Raw genomic sequence first — 11,740 nt, forward strand, 5'->3', positions numbered from 1 at the left:
AGGTTGGGCCTGCTAGAAAAAACTGAGTCCAACACCTCTACACAGTTATGTTCAACTGGGCTCTCTGATACTGGGAGCAAGGTGATGGGGTTTAGGGTGTTGCAAACTTCAGTGGTTATGTGGGAATTTTCACATAGCAAGCTTTGGTACTTGGTTATTCTAGCATTTGTTAACCAATGGTGCCCTTTGGTAGTCATTAAAGTTACCAAAGCATGGGGGGGCCTTTATATTCAAGTTTTGCCTAAGGGTTAGTTTATCTGCTTCTTGTGCTAACAGGGCCGTTGCTGATAGGGCCTTTAGATCTGGGGACCAGCCTTTGGAAATCCTGTCTAGTTGTTTTGAGAGATAGGCCACTGGCCTTGGCCAGGGCCTCACAGTCTGGGTTAAAACTCCAACTGCCATTTTTTCTTTTTCTGACACGTAGAGTGTAAAGAGTTTTGTCAGGTCAGGTGACTTCAGGGCTGGGGCCGACATGAGTTTTTCTTTTTACTCATGAAAAGCTCGTTGCTGTTGGTTGTAATAGATATAGTTTATCTAATCTACATTTTTATTAACTGTCATCTACCAAAATATTGACTCAAATCCTGCATCTATTTGATTTCAAGCTTTAAATTGATCTGGTATTCCTCGTGGGACTCCAATTGCATCTAAATAGACATGAGAGTTGAAAGACCCATAAGGGGCTTCTCTCGCTTTATGGTGTCTTATATTTTTTTCCTTCTGGTTGATGAAATGCCAGAGTGAAAGGGATAGCCAACTGGACTAAAGTACAAATGCCACTCCAGTTATTCGGCAGAGTGCCCAGGAAAGGTCCACCACGATACCACCACACATCCACTCTGGGATGAACAAGGGCTCACTGATTGATAAGCTCTTGAAAATTCTTAAGCCTGCTGCATCCTTTCAGGTCTCCAAGGAATGCTAAGTTTTCTCCCTGTCATGAGAGACACAAAGTGAACTTAGTGTTGGGAGGTGGAGGCCGGATGGCCCTCGGGGTCTGACCCGCAGGGTGCTGGACTTTGGGATATAGCAGAGAGAGTTTGGTATGACTTATTACTCTAGGGTTTAGAATCCTGGAAAAGAGCTACCATGTAGCCCACACCTGGTCGACTAGAGGACTACCTTAGTGGAAAGGGGACAATCTGGGCCTCTGGCCTGCCATGTGCACAAGCATAACAATTGCTTTTGTTTAACGTGCAGATGGAATATTTGATCCATTTTAACCAGGCATTTGCATCTTGGTATCTTGTCTTAATTGCTAACGTTTGTTTTAAGTCTTTAACTTCTATGATCCTCTAGTAAAATGAATGTATGGTTTTAGGAAATTATAAAAACCGGTTGGGGCAGTCCATCTTTAGTGGTCCAGAGAACATTGGACCAACTACAGCATGAAAGCTCTACATTGGGGGGCAAGACTCCTGGTTGGCACTAGGGTCTTTATCAAAATATCCCCGGATTCAATGGTCTTAGTTTACTAATGCCCAGTCTGAGGAGAGTCAGGAGGGACAGAAGTACTTTTCTGAAGTAAAAAGCTGTCTTTGACTTGGCAAGTCCCCACAGGATATAACAAGGCAAGCATTAAATGCAACAGTTTGAGGCAAAATTGACTTGGTTATGTTAATAACTAGATGGTTAACAAGAGAATGAGGAAAGAAGAAAGAGTAATAGAATGGATGAAAAGGGTTAAATTTTTCTTAGCTTTAGTTTGGTTGGGTTTTTCCCTGGGACTATGGTCTACGACTCTGGAGTGGGTGGTGCTTTCCTAACTCGAGTGTGATGAGTCCATCCATTTTTTTTTTTTTTTTTTCTGTACGAACAGCAGCAGTCTTGGTGGCTAGCAGCACAAGGTAGGGTCCTTCCTAGGCTGGCTCGAGTTTTTCTTTTTTCTACCTTTTGATGAGAACGTGATCTTCAGGCTAGTGTTGGTTTACCAGAAATTCTAGGGGTGATACATGTGCTAAAAGACTTTTAGCTTTTGAGAGAAAGGAAAATGGAAGATAAACCAAGAATACAAATTTTAAGAAATTGACCTTTCCTTAAGGTCAATTTCTTAAAAAGGTATCTTAAGGGACCTTCCTCTTAAGGGACCTTGGCAGTGGACTTTATAGTGCTTAGTGCCTTTTTACTGAGAAATTTCCTTTAGCACCTAATTTTATTAGTTTTTAAACCTGAGAAAGCCAAATACCATTTTACATTTAACAATACTTCTCGTATGATTTTTATACCAGATAAACTAAATTTTATCTTTATATTAGTGTGTTATTAATGTTAAACCTATTTTAATAGACATATTTATCTAATTTTGTAGACATATTTATCTAATTTTTAATGTTTGACTGAAAGGTAAGATTTTATAGACTCTTTTTAACCTTTTATAATTTTTGCTAAAGAGCAGGTTGGTGCTTTAAGAAAAATCTGTTATGCTTTTACTTTAATGTCCAGTTCACAGAAAAACTGAATGATACTTCTTTAAGTTTAGCTAATATATTTACACACATAATTTTCTTTACAATCAATGTTTTAAAACTTGCTCAAACCTTCAAAACAATAATTTTTTTAACTTTTTAATGTTGGTAAAAATGTACATTCTTATGCCTCCTTATAATCCTTTTACCAAAGGTATATTTTACTTTTCTTATACACCTTGCACATAAACTGTTTTTTTTTTTTTAATAGTTTTACAGTCAGGAGGCCTAATTACTTTTAAATTATACAACATTTTTTGCATAAATTCTTTTTTATAACATTTTTCTCTTTCATGACATTCACAGACAATTCTTCGACATGCCTCAAACTTTCTGACAGATGCTGAGGTGGGCAGATCACCTGAGGTCAGGAGTTCGAGACCAGCCTGGTCAATATGGTGAAACCCCATCTCTACTAAAAAAATACAAAAAATTAACTGGGTGTCATGATGCATTTCTGTAATACCAGTTACTTGGGAGGTGGAGGCAGGAGAATTGCTTGGACCCGAAAGGCAGAGGTTGCAGTAAGCTGAGATTGCACCACTGCACTCCAACCTGGGTAACAGAGTGAAACCCTGTCTCAAAAAAAAAAAAAAGAAAGCAAAAAACAGGAGCCAGCATCAGGGTCTTATCTCACAGCTGGGATGGAGTTCTTCACTGTGTTTTTCTGTGCTTTTAGTGTAATCATCACCCAAAGAACACACATTGTATGCATTAGGTAATTTCTCATCCCTCACCTGCCCCCACTCTCCCACCTTTCTGAATCTCCAAAGTCTATTATTCTATCTTCTATGTCCATGTGTACACATTATTTAGCTCCCACCTGTAAGTGAGAACATGCCCTATTTGACCTTCTTTTTCTGACTTACTTTACTTAAGACAGTGGCCTCCAGTTCCATCCATATTGCTGCAAAAGATATGATTTCATTCTTTTTTAGGGATGAGTAGTATTCTGTATTCCATGTTGTGTGTGTATACGTGTGTGTATATATATAAAAAATATGTATATATGTATATATCTCATACCATATTTTCTTTATCCAATTATTCATTGATGGGAACTTAGGTTGATTCCACATCTTTGCTATTGTGAATACTGCATTAATAAACATGTGAGTACAAGTATCTTTTTTTTATAATAATTTCTGTTCCTTTGGGTAGATACCCAGGAGTAGGACTGCTGAATTGAACAGGAGTTCTAATTTTAGTTCTTTGAGAAATCACTATACTATTTTCCGTAGAGGTTGTACTAATTTACATTCCCACCAGCAGTAGGTAAGCGTTCCCTTTTCTCCCCATTCTAGCCAGCATCTGTTATTTTTTGACTTTAGAAGGAGCCTTGCTCTGTTGCCCAGGCTAGAGTGCAGTGGCGCGATCTCGGCTCACTGCAAGCTCCGCCTTCCGGGTTCACGCCATTCTCCTGCCTCAGCCTCGGGAGTAGCTGGGACTACTGGCGCCCCCCACCACACCCGGCTATTTTATTTTTGTATTTTTAGTAGAGACGGGGTTTCACCATGTTAGCCAGGATGGTCTCGATTTCCTGACCTTGTGATCTGCCCGCCTTGGCCTCCCAAAGTGCTGGGATTACAGGCGTGAGCCACCGTGCCTGGCCCGACTTTTTTATAATATCCATTCTGAGTGGTGTAAGATGGTATCTCATTATGATTTTGGTTTCCATTTCTCTGATGTTTACTGATGTTGAGCATTTTTTCATATGCTTTTCATTTGACCATTTATATATCTTTGTAAAATGTCTGCTCATATCTTTTGTGTACTATTGAATAGGTTTTGTTATTTTTGTTGTTGTTGAACTGTTTGAGTTTCTTTTAGGTTCTGGATATTAGCCCTTTGCCAGAGGTATAATTTGCAAGTATTTTCCCCCATTCTGTGGGCTGTCTGTTCACTGTTATTTCTTTTGCTATGCAGAAGCTTTTTAGTTGAGTTAAATTTGTCTGTTTTTGTTTTTGTTGCATTTGGCTTTGTGTTGTTAGTCATGAATTCTTTGCATAGATCATTGTCTAGAATTGTTTTTCCTAGGTTTGCTTCTACAATTTTTATAATTTTAGGTCTTACATTTACTTCTTTAATCAATCTTGAATTAATTTTTGTATACAGTGAGAGATAGGGGTACAGTTTTATTCTTCTACATATGTCTATCCAAATTTTAAATCCAAATAAAAAGTCCAAGAAATCACATGGATTGATAGAATTGGAATAACATAAATTTTCTTTGTCATTATAATCATTGTGCTATCACTGTTTATTTCTAACTTGCAGCTTAAACACAGAATATGTGGTGACACAAACAGCTCCTGAAGCAAACTCAAACTTTTCCAAACCAGTACAACATTACTCTTGAAAAGAATCCCATGAGGTAGGCGGATCACATGAGACCAGGAGTTCAAGAGCAGTGTGGGCAACATGGCAAAACCCCGTCTCTACTAAAAATACAAAAATTAGCCCAGCGTGGTGGTGCGCACCTGTAATCCCAGCTACTCAGGAGGCTGAGGCAGGAGAACCTCTTGAACCCAGGAGGCGGAGGTTGCAGTGAGCTGAGATTGCACCACTGTACTTCAGCCTGGGCAACAAGAGCAAAACTCTGTCTCAAAAAATAAATTAATTAAAAATAAAAGAATCCCATGTAGCTAATTCTGCAGATGTTGAGGGCTGACTGTGTAACTGAGAGATCTCTGAATTAACTTCATTTAAACACAGTTTATTAAAGAATAGGTAATGAAATTGTGGTTACCAGGGGCTGGGGAAATGCGGAAATGTTGGTCGAAGTATACCAAGTTTTAGTTGGCCTAGAGGAATGAGTTCTGGAGATCTGTTACGTGGCATGGCAACTATAATTAGTAATAATGTATAGTATACTTGAAAATTGCTAAGAGAGTAGATTTTAAATGTTTTTATCGCAAAAATGATAAGTATGTGTGGTGATGGATATGTTCATTAGCTTGATTCAGACATTCTGTATGTTTGATACATATATCAAACCATCACAGTGTCCACCATAAGTATATACACTTTGTCATCTGTGAATTCACATAAATAAATAAATACAATTTTTGAAATCTTATTAAAAAATGTAAACATAGAAGGAACTGATTTTTTTCACAAAGGAGCATTTTATCACTGACATTGTTTGAAACTACAGACTCATGGTGATAATACAAAGCAGACTAATGTTTAACTGTCTTTATTATTGTTTCCAAAACTGTGTATAAGCACTGCACTCCTTATTACCTATTCTCTGGGTGGATTTCTTCCACTGCCTTACCCTTGTTATGCCATCGTTAGCAACCCATGGCAGTAGCCTCTGTTGAAGAAGGCTGGTGATAGTTAAGACACCACAGTCTGAACCCAAGCAGTCCAGTTTAGTTTCTGCCCATCGCTGGGACCTCTTTAGTACCTCTGGGTCTCCATTTTCCTCAGTCTAGTAGAGGTTATTCAGGGTGTCAGAGACGGGGGAGGAGAACATCTCCATGGTTTCCATGCAAAAGCATGCTAGGCTCTCAATGTCCACACAGCTCTCTTGTCACCCCCACCCCCACCCCCACACCACATGGCTGGATTAGAAAGGGTGTGGCCACCTGAAAAGATTTTACTTATCATTGTTGCGTCTATATTCAAAGTGATTGATATATCTTTCATTTTTTCGTAGTTAATTGTCTTGGTTTGGTATCAATGATATGTTGTAGAACAAGTTGGAAATTTTCTAGCTCTCTGTTCTTTCAAACAATGTAAATACAGAAACCCAGCTCCTTGAAGTTGTTATAGATTTCACCAATAAAATTCCCTGGACTGGAACCTTTGGGTGGGGTAATATTTGACTTAATTTTTTAAATTAAATAAAATTAAATTTAGCCTCTGTAAAAATTACATATGACACATAAATAATTTAATTAATATGGAAAAGGCAAAGATGAGAAAGATGAGGGTAAAATACTCAAATCCCATCACACGTGAATAATCATTAACATTCATACTTTTGTAAAAACCAAATAATGTATTTTTCAATAAAAAGATTAAATGTAACTTATCCAAATTTAATAGAAGAAAAATAAACTGAAGTAAAACCAGTGAGATCACTTAATCCTCACATAAATGTTTCTTCACTCCATGAGATATTTCCCAACAAAAGATTCTTCTAGAGTCTTCTAGATTCTTTTATGGTTCAGAGCATGATAATTGGGTTTTCATGCTACGTGTGAGATGTACCTCCCTCAAACCTTAAGACGTCAGCACATTACCAATCCCACATGAAGATACCAGGGAAGATACTAAATAAAACACTCAGTGTAGAATCACTACATCTCATTAAAAACGCAATATGATTTTAGGTGGTATCAACTGCTTACCTGCAGGGCTAGCTGAATGCATTAGCAATTTCATTCTTCTTCCTATTTCAAGTATTTGTATTCTGTAACCATAATTCCCAAAGTTGTTTAGAATTTGTTTTATCTATAAATCAGTTCAATGCTCACCACCAGGGCAGAGCTTTCATTTCTAAGTTCTTTATTTTATTTCATCTCTAGGTTTTTGTCATCAAGGAATTTGCTGAAGAGGGCTCATACCATATTTCATGGGCCAGCCTGAAAGTTTCCTAAATCTTTGAAAGCAAGGCTGACTTTGTTAGTGTGCAACCCATGCAGTAATACAGAATCTTGCACTGAGACAAGAAGTATACCCCATGCTTGGGCTAATTCATGTTCTGCTGTCATCATTTTGAAATTCTTAATATATTTTGTATCTAGGGGTACCTCGTATTCATTTTTGCTTTGGGCCCCACTAACTATGCAGCTGGTTTTGATGGAAAGACATTTGTTTTGACACGGTAGCGCTCAGTCACTCTCTCCTTCAGAACATAGCAGCAAATGCCTGCTAATAATTGACATCACCATAGAGAAGTTGGAGGTCTGCCTAATGGCTTTCTCTATTTAGGCTATTTGATATTGAAACTTGGATGCCTGAAGAAACCTGTTTTTATCTTTGAAGTGCGACCACTAAACCAGAATATTTCTCTGGGTTAAGCCTCCTACATTGCATAGTTTGGGGACCACAGTGTGGCCCTGCTTCAATCTGAAGATTTGTTTCAGGGAATTATTCTTATGTAACATATTTAGGTATTTTTTTCCGACAGTTGAGAGGCCGGCCCACACCTCCATATGTTCTTGATTAAGCTGCTCTCCCCTTGGACCTCAAACTTCTATCCATAACAGCCAAGGGGAGGCTCAAACCCTCTCCCTCCAGGAGAAAGAGAGAAGTCTCTTGAAAAAGCAGAATGAAACCCTGACCCCAAATCCCTCTCTAACTAATTTATGGTAAAATTCCTTGAAAAAGCTGTCTATTATTACTGATCCCAGCTTTGGAGTGGTGGTGGCTTCCTGCTGCTGCTAATCTCTTGGCTCAACAAAACCCATCTGTCATTGCAGCTTCTCTCACACGTGGAAACAATTTCTTGCACTCTAGCCCCCCAACCCTGTTTTAAATAATTAAAGTAGTTTTCCTTTCTTTGGGTGACTCCTGACTGATGGACACATAGGAGACTATTTTAGTAACAGCCATTAGATGGTGTTTATTATTCTTATTGTTTAAATACCATATATCTTTTCTGATTTTTTTTTTTTTTGTCTGCCTGGTCTTTCAGTTGCTCGACAGCTGAAGTTTCCCATCGTATTGACAATTTTGCCAACTTTTCCTTATAGATCTATAATTTAAAAAATATTTTACTATGGTTCTGTAATATATGCTAGTCAAGGAATATAAGATTAAAATGGTTGTATGTTTCAAGTTGGATCTCAAATCAATTTTTGCCCAAAGAATTGCATGAGCCCTTCCAGGCTTAAGTGGCCTGAAGGCTCCAGTGGGGAAAAGTGCGGTTTTAGTCTGCACATTTCTTTTCTGTGTGTAATATTTTTCTTTCTCTGGTTTCTACACCCTTCTGATCCAGTCTGCTTTTTCTTCCAAACATTGCTCAAAGTTTCTGGTTCTCTACTTTTGCACTTTTCCCTAGCAAGGTGATGGATGTAGTCTTTCTCATTGTGTGTGTGTGTGTGTGTGTGTGTGTGTGTATTTGACACACACATACAGATATTTCCATTCCAGTGGAATGAATAAAGCAACCTGTCCTTCCTGGGACTGTTTCTGTGGTATTGAAATCATCAGTTTAAAAGCATTTACCGCTAACATAATCAGGGCTTAATTTTGGAGAAGTAATTATTCAACAACAGTTTTAATTTTTAATAGTTATTATTTCTATTGAGAGAAATAGAAAGATTTCTATTCTTTCAAGTCATTTTGATAATATATCTATTCTATAATAGTGAACTTTTATCAAGACTTTCAAATCTACTAGCGTTATTTTATTGTAATTCATTTAATTTTTAAAATGTAAAACTCCTTAGTTTAGTTTATGTATTCTTCTGCATAGCTAAGGAGAGTCAGTGGCTTATTAACTTCTGCATAGCTAAGGAGAATCATACACTTTTATTCTTTTATAAATGAATAATTTTAAATTAAATTTTATAAAATATATTTTAAAATACAAGATACATAAAGAAAAAGCTAACACCCCTCCCTCATTCTACCCTGTATTTCCCTGAGGTCATCCTAACAGCTTAGTGTTACTGCATTTCTGTCCTCTTCTGCAAGCCTGTGTGAACACAAGCACACACACACAGGTTTTTGTTGTTTGCTTTTTGTACAGTATACGCATTATCCTTTAACTTCCGGTTTTCAGTCTTGAGGTATATTGGGCAACCCTTCAAGTTAGGATGCATCCGTTTCCTTCACTCTTTTTAATAGCTGCATAGTATTCTATTGTGTGGGCATATCCTGAAACATTCAATCTCTCTACTATTGAGGGACATTAGAATTTCCATTTTTGAAACTGGTGGAAATTATGTTAAGTGAAATAAACCAGGAACAGAAAGTTAAACACCACATGTTCTCACTCATATGTGGAAGCTAAAAAAAAGTTGATCTCATAGAAATAAAAAGTGGAGCAGAGGATATGAGAGGCTGGGACTGATAGGAGGAAGGGAGGGACAGGGAGAGATTTATTAAAGGATACAAAATTACTGCTAAATGGGAGGAATAGTTCTAGTGTTGTATAGCACTGCAGGATGACAATTTTAACAATAATATAATATTAATAGTTTCAAATAGCTAGGAGGAGGATATTGAATGTTCCTAAAACAAAACAAAAAAAAATTTTTTGAGACGATGGATATGTTAATTACTCTGGTCTCATTACTATCTATTATAAGTATCAAAACATCACTACGTACCTCACAAACATGAACAATTATTATTTGTCAATTAAAAAAATAAAATTGAATGTTTACTTTTGAATACTACAAGCTATTCTGCAATAGTTTTTTCTATGTGATTTTAAATGTATATTATAGATTATCTCTAGAATATTCCTAGGAGTGTGCATTTTTCACATTAATATTTATTACCAGATTATTTTAGTAGCAATTTAACTTTCTCCAGCAGTGTAAAATAATGACGATTTCCTCCTATCTCCTTCAGCAGTGAATAGTATCAGTAATTTTTAATTGGTACTAATCTTCTAAGTGGAAAGGTTATCTACATATTTTAATATGCATTTATGTGGATACTAATGATATTGACCTTTTACAATATATTCGTAGGATCCGTCACATTTCCTTCTTTATCAATGCCCTGGTCACATCCATTCATTCCTTGGATTTGTATGTTGTAGGCACTCTATATTTGGCAGACTAACCCACTGTGTGGGTCATTTGTTCATCTGATTTACAGCCATGGAGTGCCTACTACTTACCGGGCACTTTTGAAGGTAGGGAGTGCAGTGGTAAACAAAGTACAGTATGTGTTCTCGTGAAGCCTACATTCTACTGGGAGAGGCAAGGAACGAGTAATCTAAAGCCATATAATTTCAGGTAATGTCAAGTAGTGTGGGGAAACATGATAGATGGAAAATGACAGGGGTGAAGGTTTCAAATATGGTTTGAGTAAACCTTAAAACACTTGAAAAATTTCCTAATGACATGAAGAAAAAGTCGTCGTAAAACCTGAGGACGGTGTATTCCAGGCAAAGGAAGTGCACATGCTAAGAGACAAGCTTGACTTGTTTGGAGAACAGCAAGAAAGTCCATGTAGCTGGAATGCAGTGTTGGAAGTGAGCTTGCAGAGGAAAAGGCTGGAAGCTTGAGGAAAGCCAGGTCATTTAGGGCCTTAGAGGCATGGGGGAAGAGATTACGTTTTATTTTAAGTGAGATGGTATTATACTGGAGGCTTACAACTAGAGGGAAACCATGGTCTGATCTATGTTTTCTTTTGTTTTATCATATTGGTCATTTATGGAGAATAAAATGGAGGAAGTCAAGAGTGTGATGGGGAATGTCGTTACAAAGCCATTGTAGTAATCTAGGAGCAAGATTATGGCAGTTCAGTGATGAGAACAGTGTAAGGAACAAGGACAAATGGGTGTCTAGGGGATGTATTCTTTTGTTTTTTTTTAGACAGAGTCTCGCTCTGTCGCCCAAGCTGGAGTGTAGTGGAGCGATCTGGGTTCACTGCAAGCTCCGCCTCCCGGGTTCACGCCATTCTCCCACCTCAGCCTCCTGAGTAGCTGGGATTACAGGTGCTCACCACCATGCCTGGCTAATTTTTGTATTTTTAGTAGAGACGGAGTTTCACCGTGTTAGCCAGGATGGTCTCGATCTCTTGACCTCGTGATCTGCCAACCTCAGCCTCCCAAAGTGCTAGGATTACAGGCATGAGCCACCATACCCAGCCCTAGGGAATGTATTTTGAAAATAATGCAAAGCAGCTTTTTCAGTGGCTGGAGGTAGAATGTGAGGTTTCAGTAGGAATTAAGGGTGATTCTCAGGTTTTTGGCTTAAACAAAAACTTGGTGCTATTAATATTTACCTATCTTAGTCCATTTGTGTTGCTATCAAAGAATACACGAGGCTGGGTAATTTATAAAGAAAAGAGGTTTATTTGGCTCATGGTTCTGCAGGCTGTGCAAGCATGGCCCCAGCATCTGATTCTGGTGAGGCCTCAGGAAGCTTCTACTCATAGTGGAAAAGGAAGGGGAGCCTACATGCAGAGATCGCATGGTGAGAGACAGGTGGAGGAGGTGCCAGGCCCTTTTCAACAACCAGTTCCTATGGGAACTAAGAGCAAGAGCTCACTCACTATCACAAGGACAGCACCAAGCTATTGTGAAGGATCTGCCCCCAAGACCCAAATGCCTTCACCAGGCCCCTCTTCCAACA

At 38.1% G+C, this 11,740-nt stretch overlaps 1 non-coding gene across 1 annotated transcript; it reads left to right on the forward strand.

The window, feature by feature from the left end:
• Positions 1 to 6,629: 6,629 nt before the first annotated feature.
• LOC114673632 (small nucleolar RNA U13) lies at positions 6,630 to 6,728 on the forward strand. The gene has a single exon (XR_003724405.2). It is a non-coding gene; the product is annotated as a small nucleolar RNA U13 (small nucleolar RNA).
• Positions 6,729 to 11,740: the final 5,012 nt, after the last annotated feature.

Source organism: Macaca mulatta, chromosome 17 (genome assembly GCF_049350105.2).
Source record: "Macaca mulatta isolate MMU2019108-1 chromosome 17, T2T-MMU8v2.0, whole genome shotgun sequence".
In the NCBI taxonomy this organism is placed as follows: domain Eukaryota; kingdom Metazoa; phylum Chordata; class Mammalia; order Primates; family Cercopithecidae; genus Macaca; species Macaca mulatta.